The sequence below is a fragment of the Schistocerca piceifrons genome, chromosome 1 (assembly GCF_021461385.2).
Source record: "Schistocerca piceifrons isolate TAMUIC-IGC-003096 chromosome 1, iqSchPice1.1, whole genome shotgun sequence".
Classification (NCBI taxonomy): domain Eukaryota; kingdom Metazoa; phylum Arthropoda; class Insecta; order Orthoptera; family Acrididae; genus Schistocerca; species Schistocerca piceifrons.
Genome location: NC_060138.1, coordinates 213749351 through 213768197, shown reverse-complemented (window position 1 = coordinate 213768197; position 18847 = coordinate 213749351). Strand labels below are relative to the sequence as shown.

Here is an 18847-nt window from a genome sequence, read left to right as displayed (position 1 = left end):
TGCCAGAACACTTCGAAGATGTGGCAAATCTACTAAAGAGAGGGGCTGCATGCACTACATTTACCATTCAATGCGTAACATCTCCCAGCAGCCCAGTAGTAGTAGTATGTAAGTCAAGTGTATTTTTTATGCTACTATATAACAAGTTACAACAGAAGTGGTACCAATATATTTTCTTTCCAAAATCTTTAATAGAGGCTGGCTGTAAGTCTGTTTGGCACATCTATTCTTTTTCCTCAAGACCTGAGGAATAACACTGCTCGTAGAAACCACTCATAATTTGGTAATATCTGTATATTTGATGCTGTTGTGTCAAACAACTATAACATAACACTTCCCTATTGCTATCATTTGATACAATTAGACAGTCCTCCACAGGATCACACACACACACATTGCATTCTATACTTATACACTGATGGTCCAAAACACGACTACCAGCTTAATAACTTGTTTGTTGGTCTTTGGAACGAAATAAATTATTGATTCTGCGTATCAGGGATCCGACCGTTTGTTGGTAGGTTTGTGGAGGTATGTGGCATTAGATGTCTACACACAGGTTTTATATATATATATATATATATATGTCCGAACTGGCCTTGGAAGGCCCAACGGTACCGACCGGCCGCCGTGTCATCCTCAGCCCACATGCGTCACTGGATGCGGATATGGAGGGGCATGTGGTCAGCACACCGCTCTCCCGACCGTATGTCAGTTTACGAGACCGGAGCCGCTACTTCACAATCAAGTAGCTCCTCAGTTTGCCCTCACAAGGGCTGAGTGCACCCCACTTGCCAACAGCGCTCGGCAGACCAGATGGTCACCCACCCAACAAATAGCCCAGCCCAACAGCGCTTAACTTCGGTGATCTGACGGGAACCGGTGTTACCACTGCGGCAAGGCCGTTGGCCACGGGTCATGTAGTTCGCGTAAATAACGGGCCGCTGATTTGCAAAACCGGTGATGGAACCCGTTAGCGACCTAGATGCGTTCCGTAGTATTTACATCAGCCGAATTTGGTCGCCGAGATACGAACGTGAGTTCAGTACAGTGCCCCTCAAACGATTGTAGCACGGTTCTGGCTCCGAAACACGGACAATTACACTGCTGAAAGATGACGTCGCTGTCGGGAAAGACGTCAAGCATGAAGGGATGCAGGTGGTTCGCAGCTGTCAGCATGTCTTCGACTGCTACCACAAGTCCCATACAAGCGCAGAAGGTCTCCCATGGAATTACACCGCTCCACCAGCCTGGGTCTGTGGTGTGCTGCACGTTTCGAGTGCCGTTCACCTCGATGACGGCGTTCGTGGAGACGACCATCGATCTAGTGTAGCAAAAATGTGATTCCTCGAAGAGCCAGGAAGTTTCCATTATCGATGGTCGAATCCCGATGGTCCTGTGCCCCATACAATCATAACTGACGATGTTGTTGGGTCATCATGTGAACACGTAGGGGTGGTCTACTGCAGAGCTCCATGTTCAACAATGTACAATGAACGGTGTGCTCCGAAACACTTGTGCATGCACCAGCATGTGCTCTTTCGGCAGAAATGCCACAGATCAGCATCTATCCTACTTTACAAAGCAGACAGGCCTCCTAACCCCACGTTCTGTGAAGAGCCGTGGACGTCCAACCATTTAGCGCGTAGTGGTAGTTTCACTGTCCTTCTGTCTCTTTCCGAAGATGCTCCCGACAGTAGCACGCGAACATTCGACCAGCTTCGCCGTTTTCGTGATACTCGTTTACAGACTCTGTATAATAGTAATAATTAATAATAATAAAGCAGGAACAAAATGGACAGAGGAAAGGAGGGCATCCCATGCAGAAAAAATGAGAGCAGTGTGGAAAAAAAAGGAAAAGAATCAAGAAGCTTTGCGTGATCCAACAGGGTGTAATCGCACATAATAATAATAGTAATAATAATAATAAAATAATAATAACAATCATAAACGAAAAATACCAGAAGGAAGGACAATGGCGGGTAGTGCCGAATGAAGTAGTGTACAGGGAACTGGAGCTGATCACAGATACTATACGAAAAACGACGATTTCTTTCTTTGGCCACGTAATGAGGACACCAGAAACCAGATTAACAAGAAAAATTATGCAGAAACTGTGGAATCTGAAGCAACAAGTAGGATGGATCAAGGAAATTAAAGAAGATATGGAAGAACTAGGTATTATAACCTTGGATGATCTGCAAAAACAAGACAGAAAATCACAAGAAACTGAAAGACAAAAAAATAAGATTTAAACCAAAAGTAGACAAACGACACACAATGGAAAGGGTATTTACAGATGAGGAAAGACAGAAAAGATCAGAACGAGTGAAAAGATACTGGGCAGTTAAGAAAGAACAAAACATGCGCTTACTGAAAAAGAGGAGCAGGAAATGATTCACCAAAGCAGTCCAATGAGGCCGTAAAAACAAATAACAATAACAATAATAATAATAATAATAATCTGTCCTTTGTCAAAGTCTCTTATTTCAACGGATTACCCCATTAGCAGGCCATGTCTTCGCTAGCGTGACCCCCATTCGTGTCTGCTCCGCTTTCAATCGTTTGTTACCGCATCATGTGCCCGCAAGGCTACCAGGCAGCAACCAACATTGCGGTGGGCAGTGGTCACAATGTTTTGGCTCATCAGTGTAAGTCATAGCTGAAATCCATGTTATTTAGCCATGTTGTTGTTGTTGTTGTTGTTGTGATCTTCAGTCCTGAGACTGGTCTGATGCAGCTCTCCGTGCTACTCTATTCTGTGCAAGCTTCTTCATCTCCCAGTACCTACTGCAACCTACATCCTTCTGAATCTGCTTAGTGTGTTCATCTCTTGGTCTCCCTCTGCGATTATTACCTTCCACGCTCCCCTGTGATCCCTTGATGCCTCAGAACATTTCTTACCAACCGATCCCCTCTTCTAGTCAAGTTGTGGCACAAACTCCTCTTCTCCCCAATTCTATTCAATACATCATCATTAGTTATGTGATCTACCTATCTAATCTTTAGCCATAGAAGATGAAAAAGTTTCTACCATAGTCTTTGAATTTTCCCAAGAAAGAAAAATCATAACAGATACTTTCAGAAAGTGTTGATGACTTCGATAAAAATGCGATACAAGGGAAGTACATGAATATTTTTCTTTTGTAACGAATTGAAAACAATTTGCAGATTGCTTGCTGCTGTGAACAAAGATCCAGATTAGACAATATTCAGAGAATTACAATTTATCAATTATTAAAAGAAATGAATCTTAAATATTTTTGGCGTGAATGGGATAGCATGTTAATAGAAAGGTATGAGATCATTTTACGGAGGCGACGTTATTTGCGAACCATTAAACTGTTGAGAGATGAAGGAAGGCTCATTTACTATTTGGAAAAAAACATGGTTCAGTGAAGGACTTACCCAAAGTATCATCTGGGTAGATAACGCCATAAAACCATCAACACAAGCTTTTCTGTCCGTATTACTCATCAGAAACAATGGCCCGCCGAATTAAGGAAAGCGCCTGATTATGACACACTTTGGGAACAACGCAGGTTTGTGGACTTTCCAATCCAAGAAGAGTGAAGGTTATCGTCAGGATATGGAAGCCAATACATTCGAGAAGTCGTTTCAAGATGTTCTAACTTCAGGAAAACACAGTTATTGTTACTGATAATGCTCTGTACCATTCTTGCAGAAAAGAAAAAGTTCTTAATGTGAATTCCATTACGCAAGATGTATCTGAATGACTGAAACCTAAAAATATCGCATTTTAAGCCCGTGTGTTGAAGAAACTACTACTAGATATCATTAATCACACACTAACTTCGAATTACTCCCTACCACTGCAAATTAAATGTCATCGCATTAGTTTGGTCTAGAACCAAAGGCAATGTTGCAGAAAAAAAGAACATACAAAATTTCAGAAGTTAAAGAACTATTAGAACAAGTAATAAGAATAGTGACTGCAGAAGAGAGGAGCAAGTGTGCTCCATTGTGGTGGAAAAAGATGAAACTCAAATGTAAGACCGAGTGGCGTAGCGCAGTGATTAGCACACTAGACTCGTGTTCGGAAGGCCGATGGTTCAAACCAGCGTGCAGCCATTCTGATTTAGGTTTTCCGTGTTTTCCCTAAATCACTTAAGTCAAATGATGAGATGCTTCCTTCGAAATGGGATGGCTGCTTTCCTTCTCCATCCTTCCCTAAACCGAGCTTGTGGTCCGTCCCTAAGACATCGTTGTCAAAGCGATGTTAAACGCTAATCTCTTCCTCCTCCTCAAATGTGGAAATTAGACTGCATTATAGATGAGAGAGAAGAACGTTTTGTTACAAATCTGAATTAAAATAGTTTAAGTTCTACAGTATGAACTTAGTTTTGTCGTCCATCAACTTGTGCTTAAATCCGCTATGGTGCCTGTTGGGTTTTTTACGCTTTATTTCATTACATTGTATCCTAAGTTCATAATGGGGGGTTTCTCACGAATGACGCACATTCCACTGTGTCATCAGTCTGACGGATAACTGCATAGCGCGTACAAACGATTTTCCACACCTCTATATGTCACATGAACACAGAATGCTTTCACTGGAACAGACAGTGGTCGCTTGCAAGAGACTGTTTCTGTTTCGTCCTAGCTCCCGGTGAATAAATTATAGACCCGTATTAGAGCACATTACTGAGTCAATAAAGTGGCTGCAATTTGCTCTCACTTTCAGCTTTGTGATTCACCGTGTAAATTTTTTATATACCTTTAGTCTTCTATTGGAGCTCATCTACATTAAACAGCGTTATTCTTGTTTACAATCACGTTACTGTTTCCATGATACTACTGTTCTCCTTGTACAACGAAGTTTAGGTAGTCACATATCTCCAGTTTGTTAAAAAATCCCCGCAAAATCTCGTGTTGTATGTGCATCCATACGCTAATTGTCGTCTACTTGAAACTGTTGCAAAGTCCAGAAAGCTGATACATTTTAACGTGGGCCAAGTCCATTTTATTATGGCATAGCAATAGGAATTTCTTCTGTATTTCATCATGTCTCCAGCGCACCCTTTACAATATATCTCTTGCCACTACAGTATTGCTCTAGTATAGGAGAAATGCTAGTTTCGTCATGACACCATGTCTTCTGAATGTTTCCTCTATTAAAGTAGCATTTGTGATGTAATCTCTCTCATAGTGCCAACATTCTGTGGAAAATTCCGATTTCTTCAACTGTATAACGTATTTTTTAAAGTGTATGTTTAAATCAGTGTAGGCGGTGCATTAGAACTGGTAAGTATGAGAGCCAAATCGTATATTTCTTCCATGCATTACATGCCCATTACATCTTTGAATTGCTTCTAGCTTAGCGGAGTGTGCAAGCTGCCTCTAGAGTGTTTTTACCATATCACAAATTACTTTTTTACCATTGTATGCATACTGATACTCGCTACGCCAGCAGTGCTACAAATGTGTTATGCTAGAAATTTTTAATGGGGAATGGTTTAAGTGTGCTCAGTACATAGGTTCTTTTTCCTAAGACCTGTGGAAAAGCGGAACTAGTCCTATTTCGGTAATATCTATATTTGACAGTATTGTAGCGAACAATGTTCTGGTTTAAAAATAAATGCGTTTCCCCGGCTGTAATATTACATCCCCATATCGCTAGCATTTAATACATTTAGACAGTCGTCTACAGGACCATCCATGGTTATAAATCTTAGCTTAAAAGTATAGTTCCTTGAATTAGTATCCAACATTCCTTGATTGAGTTCCCAGTTTGCCTCTTGATCCCACAGTATTGCTGCCATATTGGAGATGTGGTATGGTCATCATAATACCATGCCTCTAACATTTAGATCTGTGTAGGTGGCGAATTATAACTGTGTGTGGTAGAAGACTCGTATACATTTTTCTTCCATGCAATAAACACATACATACAGCTTAGCTGTGTCGCCAAGTTGTCTCTGGTGTTGCTATTACATCACAAAACACTCGTTAAGGAATAGCGCAGCTGGTGTTAACTTTGCAGGGAATAATATGTCGCTTTTAACCCTATTGCAGCCGTCCTACATCGACAAACTGTGGTACTGTCTGCAAATTGTACATTTTGACACTAAAATTATGACTCTTTAATGCTGGTAAGAGCAAGAAAGGAATCGTAATTAATATGTCACTGATGGTTTGTGTGGTAACAGAAACAGTTATTTTTCCATGCAGTACACCATGATACAGCATCAAGTCGCAACCAGGGTAGCAGAGAGAAGAGCATGAGGTGCATCTGGGGTGTTGCTGTCACATTGCAAAGCATTTGTTAGTAGTGTGACAAAGCTTGCATGGCGCCACTCTCCATTGTTACCAGATTATTCAAGATGGCGGATCCAAGTTGGCAGCGATAGATGTGGCAATGTCGCAATGACGTCATGGCAGAAAGTTCAAATTTTGATGGGAAGATAGGTCAATTGGGCTACCTCCACTAACCTAACCCCTCCCCTCCCCTATAAAATGGCCCAGTCTGAACTGGGCTGCTGAATAGGATGGGTGTTAAGTCTTTATTTTGAAGGCAATCTTTATTTAAACAATTTGAGGCAGTAGCTCCAACCAGAGTGTTTACCATGAGGTCTGGAGTCAAACTCACCTAGTACACAGTACTGCCACCAAAGGGTGCTTACATCCTATGGCGGTCTGGGGGGAAATGGCGGGAAAATGACTCAGCCTGCACTGGCCTGCTGGAGAGAGGAAGGAGTGTACTTTATTTATTTCAGAACAATTTGTTTAGGGATGGATTTCATTTACTTTATGTATTGCACTGATACAAAACACTCGCTCTGACATGCTTGGGGTCACAATACACAGCCTACAGACCTGCAGACTACTCGTAAATTACCGTAGTACCGCAGTACACTGATGTATAGACAAGCAAACAACTCGTAAATGGCTGGCCGGGGTGGCCGAGCGGTTCTACGCGCTACAGTCTGGAACCACGCTACCGCTACGGTCACAGGTTCGAATCCTGCCTCGGGCATGGATGTGTGTGATGTCCTTAGGTTAGTTAGGTTTAAGGAGTTCTAAGTTCTAGGGGACTGATGACCTGAGAAGTTAAGTCCCATAGTGCTCAGAGCCATTTTTTGAACTCGTAAACTGTCGAAATAATGTAGTGCATAGCATACAGACCTGTCCACACAGTAATGCAACAGACACAAAATTAACTCGTTAATTGTCAAACAATAATGCAATATGCTCACACCGCTTAAACAGCCGAAAATAATGCAGTGCACGGACACTTACTGCACATAAAAAACACTTTCGAACTATCGTCAAACGCGGTATATCAGAGGCTCCAACACACGCACATGCCGACCCCGCGCATGCACTTTGCAAGGCCAGCCAGATGCAGGGATGCAAGCCATTGCTCTCAGGCCACTGTCGCCTACAGCCAGCAGGTGAAAGTCATGTCTATTTTCGGGTATATAGTTAGAATTCTTTGAGTGTTATACTGATGTCACAGGTCTATGTAAATAAGAGCCAAATCTCCCCTCTGAATGCACTATAGAAATGTGTTGCAATGCTTCCCAGAATAGCACAGGGTGCATTCCCCACAGCGATCCTAACAGGATATGCAAGATGCCTCCAGCTGTATGTGTATTTACTCAGCCACCACACGTAACTGCTGTCCCGTGGTCCTGTGCAGGCCTAATTGCCAAGTGCGATATGTTTGCATAGCAGCTCACCTGTGCAGATGCAGCTAAAAGTTTCTCAGTGTTATACTGACATCACAGGTCTTTGTAAATTAGAGCCAAGGCTCCCCTCTGAATGCGCTACAGAAATGTGTAGCAATGCTTCCCAGAATAGCACAGGGCGTATTCTCCCCAGCGATCCTAATGGTATATGCGAGATGCCTCCGGCCGTGTATGTGTTTACTCAGCTACCACGCATGCCTGCTGGTCCTGCACAGGCCTAATTACCAAGCGTGAGATGTTTGCGTAGCGGCTCACCCAAGCAGGTGCAGCTAGAAGGTTCTAAATGTTATACTGACGTCACATGTCTATGTACACTCCTGGAAATTGAAATAAGAACACCGTAAATTCATTGTCCCAGGAAGGGGAAACTTTATTGACACATTCCTGGGGTCAGATACATCACATGATCACACTGACAGAACCACAGGCACATAGACACAGGCAACAGAGCATGCACAATGTCGGCACTAGTACAGTGTATATCCACCTTTCGCAGCAATGCAGGCTGCTATTCTCCCATGGAGACGATCGTAGAGATGCTGGATGTAGTCCTGTGGAACGGCTTGCCATGCCATTTCCACCTGGCGCCTCAGTTGGACCAGCGTTCGTGCTGGACGTGCAGACCGCGTGAGACGACGCTTCATCCAGTCCCAAACATGCTCAATGGGGGACAGATCCGGAGATCTTGCTGGCCAGGGTAGTTGACTTACACCTTCTAGAGCACGTTGGGTGGCACGGAATACATGCGGACGTGCATTGTCCTGTTGGAACAGCAAGTTCCCTTGCCGGTCTAGGAATGGTAGAACGATGGATTCGATGACGGTTTGGATGTACCGTGCACTATTCAGTGTCCCCTCGACGATCACCAGTGGTGTACGGCCAGTGTAGGAGATCGCTCCCCACACCATGATGCCGGGTGTTGGCCCTGTGTGCCTCGGTCGTATGCAGTCCTGATTGTGGCGCTCACCTGCACGGCGCCAAACACGCATACGACCATCATTGGCACCAAGGCAGAAGCGACTCTCATCGCTGAAGACGACACGTCTCCATTCGTCCCTCCATTCACGCCTGTCGCGACACCACTGGAGGCGGGCTGCACGATGTTGGGGCGTGAGCGGAAGACGGCCTAACGGTGTGCGGGACCGTAGCCCAGCTTCATGGAGACGGTTGCGAATGGTCCTCGCCGATACCCCTGGAGCAACAGTGTCCCTAATTTGCTGGGAAGTGGCGGTGCGGTCCCCTACGGCACTGCGTAGGATCCTACGGTCTTGGGGTGCATCCGTGCGTCGTTGCGGTCCGGTCCCAGGTCGACGGGCACGTGCACCTTCCGCCGACCACTGGCGACAACATCGATGTACTGTGGAGACCTCACGCCCCACGTGTTGAGCAATTCGGCGGTACGTCCACCCGGCCTCCCGCATGCCCACTATACGCCCTCGCTCAAAGTCCGTCAACTGCACATACGGTTCACGTCCACGCTGTCGCGGCATGCTACCAGTGTTAAAAGACTGCGATGGAGCTCCGTATGCCACGGCAAACTGGCTGACACTGACGGCGGCGGTGCACAAATGCTGCGCAGCTAGCGCCATTCGACGGCCAACACCGCGGTTCCTGGTGTGTCCGCTGTGCCGTTCGTGTGATCATTGCTTGTACAGCCCTCTCGCAGTGTCCGGAGCAAGTATGGTGGGTCTGACACACCGGTGTCAATGTGTTCTTTTTTCCATTTCCAGGAGTGTAAATAAGAGTCAAGTCTACCTCTCAGAAATAATAAAGTGCTGAAGAAATAGTTAACGATCGCTTTTGTAGGAGCTTTCGTGATGTCTCAGCCTGTTTGGATGGAAATTCTGGTCCTAATGGGACCTGTTAACGAAATTAGCCCAGAATAACACGAATGCATTCTTCCTCGCGATACTAACGGTAAACCCCATCCAATACTTATCAGTCCCTTCTCGGAATTGATAAAGTGTCATGGAAATAGTTAACCGTCACTTTTGTTGCAGCTTTCGTGACTTCCCAGATTGTCTGCATGGAAATTCTTGTCCTAACAGGACCTGTTCGCAAAAATAGTCCAGAATAACACCGATTGCATTCTTCCTGATGGTCCTAACGAGGCATTACGAAGTTACTCTTCCCAGAAATCGTAAAATCCTGCTTTCAACATACATCTTAGAAAAGTTAAACTTCTCACTGATAAAAGCCTTCATCATGTATGTGCACACTTGCGAAAACACCGTTAATCATAAAAGCATTCTTGTTACTTGCAAAGAGAGAGAGAGAGACGATGGTCGCATCAAGCACTTCCAGAAATAGTGACATTCCATTAAAACTTCTCACTGGCTGTACATTCAAATGAAGCTCTCTCATTGGTCGCCTCAGTCTATATATAAGCCCACAACTAACCATCATTATCCTCAGTCCATTGCTGCCTGCTTGTTGTACATTCCATCATCTCTGTGTGTACTTGTTGTTTTCTTTCCACAAGATGAAGAGAGGTGGCTTCAGCAATGCTTCAGAGTGTGGCAACAAGAGACATAGAGCTCTGGAGACAGGATTACCAAGTGAGTAAATAATTTCTATTTTGAGTGTAAATTTTCGTGTGTATGTTAAATTCACCTTATTAATTCCGTCTTCTTGTTACAGTACAACTCCAGGATTTTATCTTGGAGTGTGAGGAGAGACAGGAGGGGGTTGGGCCATGGCAGACTCTCGAAGTTCAGCCTCCTGTGGTGAGTTTACAGCCAGAATTGCCATGTGAGTATAATTTTCATTGTAATTTGTTCTTGCGTAGATGCGATTTAAAATTTTCTTATTTCATACTTGTTTTTCAGTTTATAGAGCTTGTTTGCTGTTGTTGTAGGCGAGACAGATCAACTGCCGGATGTCAGTTCTGATGGGGATGATGACATGCCTGAATGGGTAAGACAAAGGCGCTCTGATCTGGCCCTATTAGATGATGATGATGACTTCTTTGAGGGTGTGGTGGAGTCGCCCAATGAAGTGTTAATGCCTTGGAGCCAGAGCGAAAAAGGTAATTACTCACTCTGTTTATAACCTTGTGATCCTCAGAATTATTTCTTTCACTGTGCCAGCAGTGGTAAGCAGTGTACTTTTATTTATTTTATCTCTTCTTCTACAGCAGCCGCGTTTCCACAGACCAAACACAGTGTGGCACACATACCAGTAGTGGCTAAACCTTCTTCCACCTCGAAGCACCCGGTAAGGCACGCATCGCCTATAAGGCCACCACTAGTCGCTGCGCAGGACCTGCCTCTGCCGACGCCCCGGCACCACCGCTCTGGCGTCCGTGGGCCGAGCAACGAACCACCACCCCTCAAGTTACCGGGTCGGGTCTACAGCAGCAGCAACAACACCATCAGCAACCATCACTGCAGCCTGGCTGTTCCCATCGCCCTGACCCGGTAGCACCGGAAAATCTTCTTCTGTCATCATCTCATCATATCAGCCTCGTCAATATCGGCGTAAACGCAAGGTATGAGTGCCTCAGCGCATACCAACTTGCCCCTAGCCAGCACCACCATCAATGGGGTGGACTCAGAATAGCATTAACAGTAGTATAGAAGATTCTGTGGCTAGAGGCAGTTCTCGCTCCCACCCTTTTAGTGAAAGACATCAGGTCACTGATACCGTACCGCAATTAGAATACTCGCTGATTGCAGACGCCTTTGAGGAGCGAATCTCGTTCACGAGGATCAAGAACCTGGCAGGAGGGTACCGCGACCCTGTTGGTTTCCTAAGGGCGTGCCTTCCTGTCATGAAAACGGAGCTCCTAAGGGTAGTCAGTGATCTGCGGTATCCCGCCATTAAATGCAGTGCTGTGCTCTGCATCTTTTTATCGCATCCCCCCCCCCCCCCCTCCAAGTTGATTCTGATGTTGAAGAGACAACTCTTCATTATCTTTTGGGGGGAAATGGTATGATAATGGGGAGCACGTCAATCGCCAAGTGGTTTTGTAAATGCACCTTGAGTCCCATACAGGCCCAGTTTTCCGAGATGGAAGTCAGAGGGCCAGCTAAAGCACTCAGCTGAACACTACATATGGATATCCATACACATGTCTATGATCCGGTAAATGGAAGGTCAAGCAATATCAAGCGCCCTAACGATATAGCTAACAAGAGGGCATGCATTAATAACTAAAATAAAACCGATCAAGCTTGTTTTGCACGGTCAATCCGGGCTTGCGAGAGAAATTACAATAGTAGGGATCATCCTGGACGTCACAGTACATACCATGTAGATGATAATATTCCTGAGTGTTATAACTTTGATGGTATCGATTTCCCCGTCAAGATCCAGGACATATCTAAATTTGAGGCACAGAATACCAGAATATCGGTTCATGTTTATGGCCTGGAGAAGAAAAGCAAGTCACATGAGCAAGACACGCAGATTGTCGTCGGCCCCCCCATTTCTCAAAGTTTACCGGTGAGCGTGAGCTGCATGTAAACATGCTCCTCTTCACTGAAGGTGATAATTATCACTACGTTTGGATCAAAGACATGTCCCGACTCCTTTCCACCCTACTATCAACTAATCATTGTGTGAAACATATTTGCTTAAGGTGCCTGAATTATTTCTCCTCAGACAAGTTATAAGCGGAGCATGTAGTAGACTGTGCTTCCAGGGATCCAGTGCGAGTTATTATGCCTAGTGAGGAAAACAAATTCATAAAGTTTAAGAATGCTCACCACCAGGAGCGCTGCCCGTTTGTAGTGTACGCCAACTTTGACCGCCTCCTCGCTTCTGTGACCCACTGTGAAAGTGACCCCCCAAGCTTTACAGCGACAACGTTCCCACAACCAAACTGAAGGAGAATGAAGATTTGTATAATAAGATGGTTGATTGACATATTTGTGGGCTGCCATTAGACAGAATAACGGAAACTCCTCGTAGGGACCACTATCATCTTTTGATGAAGTTCCATGGCGCCGCTCACAACGCTTGCAATGTTAGTACCAACTACCAAGAGACATACCCGTTTTCTTCCAGAATGTAAGCGGGTATGACGCTCACTTTCTAACTGAGCACTTTCTAGTTGAGCACTTGGCTGATTTTGGTATCGAGAAAGATCAGGTCAGTGTCTTACCTGACAGCGTTGAGAAATACATTTCATTCTCCAAACGAATGACGCCAAGAATTACATTTCTCTTCCTTGATATGCTACGTTTTATGTAGGCACTACACCAGAAACTCGTTGAAACTCTACCTCGGGAGGATATGCATATCACTCTAGCTGCATTTTCCAACGAGGAAAAGTTTCAGCTTGTGACTAGGAAGGGGGTTTTCCCACATGAGTACGTGGATAGTATGGCGAAACTCAATGAAACTTGGCTACCTGACATACTGCATTCTCCAGCACCCTTACAGGCGATGCCATAACAGATCCAGAGTATGAGCATGCTGTGAATGTCTGACAGGAATTCAATATTTCCACTTTAGGACAGTGTGCACGGCTTTACATGGACACAGATGTGCGCTTGCTTGCAGACGTTTTCGAGAAATTCTGGAGTCTATGCATGGCCACCTATTCTCTGGATTCTGTCTTTTATTACACAGCACCTGGGTTGCTTTGGGTTGCAGTGCTCAAGAAAACCAAGAGCAGCATTGAATTATTGACCGATAATGACATGCTTGTTTTCTTTGAGCGAGGGATTCGTGGGGGACTCTGCCAGTGTGTTCATAGGCATGCGAAGGCAAATAACCCGTGGATGGGTGACAGGTGCAACGCATCCCTTGATTTGAGTTACAGATTGCACCTGGACGTAAATAACTTATATGGACACGTCATGCAGCAATCACTACCGATTGGTGAGTTTCGATGGGTGCCAGAAGACGAATGAAGGGTCAGGGGGAGAAATCGTGGGGGGTATGGCAGCTGATTCTGATGTAGGGTGTGTGGTGGAGACAGAACTCATATACCTTATTAGTTATTAGTTTGCATGATGTGCATGCCAATTTGCCACTGTGTCCAGAGCAACTAGTTCTGCAAGGAGGTTTCATGCCAAAGCTGATGACAACACTTGGGTATAAGTGGAGATACATTATTCATTATCGTAATCTCCAGCAGTGTCTCAGCTTGGGTATGGAGCTGGTTAGAATCACCTTCAAGCACTCACCCTGCTTGAAGGAGTATATTGATTTGAATATGAGACAGAGACCTTCCACGACATGTGACGCTGAGAAAGATTTCTATAAATTAATGAATAATTCAATTTTCGGTAATACAATGGGGAATTTGAGGGAACGACATGAAATTTTTATTAGAACTGAATGGAATGTGCAATATGGCGTAAGAAAATGCATTGCGAGACCAAATTTTAAGCAGGTCACCATATTCAGTAAGAACTTTGTTGCTGTGGAGATGGCGAAGACCGCAGCAGAGTTTACAAAACCTATTTATGTTTGGATGTGAATACTACACCCGTCCTAATTCCACATGTACCGCTTTCATTATGAGTTTGCGGAAACTCATTTTGCAGATCCTAAATTACTTTATATGAATACAGATAGCTTTATCTATTGGGTGAAGAACTGCAATCCATATGAAGTAATTAGGTGCCACAGTAATGAATCCGATACGTCCTCATACACGGCCAATAATCCTTATGGTATTATTCCACAGAACAAGAAGGTTATTGGTCTCATAAAGGACGAGGTGAATGGGTTGCCGATTGTGACTATTTGCGATGCCTGTACAGCAGTGGTTGTGGAGCTGCACCGCAGCCACCACATTTGATACAGCAGACCAGCATTCGATCAAGAGGACACGAGGTGTACACTGTGCTGCAGTCTAAAATTGGCCTGTCATCTCATGATGATAAAAGGTTCATTTGTGATGACGGGATTGAAACTCTCCCATAGTCTGACCCTTTTATCACAGTATAAGTAATTTGGTGCGTGTGTGTGTGTGTGTGTGTGTGTGTGTGTGTGTGTGTGTGTGTATAGGGGTGGGTGGGTGGGTGGTGTGAATATTTATGTGTACTATGTACATACACTGCTGGCCACCGTAAATGCAACACCCTGAAGGAAGCATCCGAATCAAGTCAAATTTGATTTGCACCATGGGTTTGCAGCGATGAGATATGCAACTGATTAGAATTTCAGTGCAGACGCACATCACGCGCGCCTGTGGCGCCACCTCATAGCGCCATTTAAGGCTTGCCGATTTCGGCGAGTGTACGTTCGGCACGTGTGTTTACCTTGTGGTTGTTTCACAAGACGATCAGTTATGCCTCGTAGACAACAGCGAACATCTTTTGATCAAGTATCCGAGTTCGACAGAGGAAGGATAGTGGCTTACCGAGATTGTGGATTATCATACAGAGAAATCGCTAGTCGTGTTGGACGAAACCAAACAACTGTAATGCGGATATGTGACCGTTGGATGCAGGACGGTACGACGGACCGACGTGGTCGATCGCATTCACCTCGGTGCACCACTGCACGTGCTGATAGGCAAATTGTGCGCATGGCAGTGACGGATCGCTCAGTGACATCCCGAACCGAGATTGTGGATTATCATACAGAGAAATCGCTAGTCGTGTTGGACGAAACCAAACAAGTGTAATGCGGATATGTGACCGTTGGATGCAGGACGGTACGACGGACCGACGTGGTCGATCGCATTCACCTCGGTGCACCACTGCACGTGCTGATAGGCAAATTGTGCGCGTGGCAGTGACGGATCGCTCAGTGACATCCCGAACCGAGATTGTGGATTATCATACAGAGAAATCGCTAGTCGTGTTGGACGAAACCAAACAAGTGTAATGCGGATATGTGACCGTTGGATGCAGGAGGGTACGACGGACCGACGTGGTCGATCGCATTCACCTCGGTGCACCACTGCACGTGCTGATAGGCAAATTGTGCGCATGGCAGTGACGGATCGCTCAGTGACATCCCGAACCATAGCACCGCACATTGCGTCTGTAACGTATCATCCCGTGTCTGCGCGTACCATTCGACGCCGTTTACAGCAGAGTGGTCTGTCCGCAAGACGTCCATTGCTTCGTCTACCATTGACGCAGAACCACAGACGTCTCCGTCGCCAATGGTGTGTTGACAGACGGATGTGGACGGCAGAATGGAATGACGTTGTCTTTACTGACGAGGCACGCTTCTGTCTGCAGCACCACGATGGTCGGATTCGACTGTGGAGACACCGTGGAGAGAGGATGCTGGACAGCTGCATTATGCACCGCCACACTGGTCTTGCACCGGGTATTATGGTATGGGGCGGTATTGGATATTACTCTCGCATGCCTCTGGTACGCATTGCCGGTACTTTAAATAGCCGGCGCTACATATCCGAGGTGCTGGAGCCAGTTGTCCTTCCTTACCTTCAGGGCTCGGCCACAGCCATATTTCAACAGGATAATGCGCGACCACACGTGGCACGCATTGTCCAAAGGTTCTTCGTCAATAACCAGATTGAATTGCTTCCCTGACTGGCTGGCTCTCCGGATCTTTCGCCGATAGAAAACATGTGGTCCATGGTTGCTCAACGAGTGACCCAGATTACATCCCCAGCTGCCACACCAGATGATCTTTGGCAACGTGTGGAAGCTGCTTGGGCTGCTGTACCCCATGAACACATCCAACGTCTCTTTGACTAAATGCCGAGACGTGTGGCAGCGGTGATCTCCAACAATGGCGGCTACTCTGGCTACTGATTCTGGCAGGAACCACATGTCACAGACGTCTGTAAACGTAATCATTTGATACTTGGTCAACATGTTATCTACAAAATAAATCTTGTTGTGCTACCTCTTGTCTTTCTTGGTGTTGCATTTACGGTGGCCAGCAGTGTATGTATATACATACATAGAGAGCATGTGTGGAAAAGAAAGGATAAAAAAAAGAAAATGTATATATATGCACACCATGTGTGTGAAAGAAAGAAAAAGGGTAAAAAATATTAAAAAGCATAAAAAGAAAAAAAATATTTCTGTAATTATTTATTTGTTCATGCGCAATGTATGTGTAGCCTGTAAATATATATATCTACGCTCCATGTGAGTCTTGTAAATAGAATAGCTTCTAAGTTTTTCTCTTGCCGCTAGCCATCCAAGTCAGAATAGTTTTTAAATGTATATATATATCTATATAGCTCACAGTCCATCAGAATTGTTTTTGTAATAACCTTTGCTATTGGGTCTGTTGAAATTAGATCCTAAGTGTGCACAGTCCATCAGAATTATTGTAAAAGCTATGCTACTGGGGCTGTGGAATTTAGTTGTGGTAAAGAAAGTATCTCCGCATTAGTTTTTAGCGTAGATTTATAAAAAAAAATTCGACCAGTGTTACTGTTGTAGTGTGGAAGTAAAAAGTATTTCTGCATTGGAATAGCAGAGTCAGTCTGTACCTCAAGAATACTATACGGTACCTCAGAAACTACATTGTACTTCAAGAATTTATTGTGCCTCGAGACCTATACTGTATACGTGTGAAATGAATAAACGAAGAAAAAAATTTGTTGAAACTTCCTGGCAGATTAAAACTGTGTGCTGGACGGAGACTCGAACTCGGGACCTTTGCCTTTCGCGGGCAAGTGCTCTACCAACTTTTTCTTTCTTTCTTTCTTTATCTTTTTCTTTTTTTTTTAAAAAAAAGACGCATTTCCTACTTTTTTTTATCTCGTTTTGTTCGGTTTCGTTCGTTACATCGGCTCGGGGCGGACGTCGTAAGACACCCGTTTTAGTTTGTTGTTAATCGGTGAACTCAGTTATTTTTATTACATAGGGCAGCTACCCCTCTGACCGAACACGCTGAGCTATCGCGCCGGCATCGACTGAGCTACGTAAGTACGACTCACGCCCCGTCCTCACGGCTTTACTTCTGGCAGTACCTCGTCTCCTACCTTCCAAACTTTACAGAAGCTCTCCTGCGAACCTTGCAGAACTAGCACTCCTGGAAGAAAGGATATTGCGGAGACATGGCTTAGCCACAGCCTGGGGGATGTTTCCAGAATGAGATTTTCACTCTACAGCGGAGTTTGCGCTGATATGAAACTTCCTGGCAGATTTAAACTGTGTGCCGGACCGAGACTCGAAGTCAGGACCTTTGCCTTTTGGAGGCAAGTGCTCTACCAACTGAGCTACCCATATGTCTTTATTGTTGTTATTTAGAAAAACCTATCCCCTGTTTCAATGTGTATGTTCACGTATATAAAGGCTGTGCATGTCACAAATGACATTAGTTTTGCTGGAGATGAGTGCTATTAAGGAGTGAAGTTTAAGATGGACGGTAAGAAAACATATAGAATGGTGGCATGGAATTATGCCTATCCTGTAGCACGAATTGGGTAATGGGAGCAGGAGGCATGTGACCGTGTCTGCCTCCAAAGATATATAGCAGACATGCCTTAAATTATATCTCCTGTGCTTGAAGAAAACCACAGACATAGCATGTGGTTAAAATTATGAAGTAGAAATTCATTCATTCCTCATCCAATTTAAAAGTAATTTTACATTTTCATAAGCAGACACAGCAAAACTATTTACAAACATCTTCTTCTTCTTCTTGAGTCGATGGAGAGAAGGACACCCATAGAATTCCAGGTCCTGAATAGCAGCAAACTTAAAGATTCGATGCATCCCTGAGATCTTCTCCTTCCCCTTCACATAGATGATGGTATCTGTGTGGTCGAATAATTGAAGCGCCGTCACTATATATTTATAGGGTATGCCAGGATCATCCCAGAAATGTGTTAACCACTTTGCACTCTTCCGTGTCTTAGCACACTTCACATCCCTGAAAGACCTTGGTGGTGCAATGTTTGCTGAGAATGTCTCTATTATTCCTGGATCTTCTGTGTATGCTACGAATGCAACATCTTTAAATATGAACCGTCTACGCTCAGCATCACAGAAACCGTGGGCATGTGCAATGATGTTCACACCCTGAGATGCCATTGTGGAATGCTCTAGGTATGGTGCAGCTTCTGTTCATTTATGCAGCTTGTTGCACAACACCGGTGAATGGGCAGTAGTTGATCACACAGTCATGTAGAACTAGAGCATACGTGGCAGTGTGTTATGGGAAATTTGTCGAAGATTGAAATTCAATTCGTACACCATAAAATAAGTCCACACTTAATTATCTCGTTCTGT

The 18847-nt window shown here is 44.6% G+C and overlaps 1 pseudogene; it reads right to left on the bottom strand.

Moving 5' to 3' along the window:
• Window positions 1-792: 792 nt before the first annotated feature.
• On the bottom strand, window positions 793-910 carry LOC124724896 (annotated as a pseudogene).
• Window positions 911-18847: the final 17937 nt, after the last annotated feature.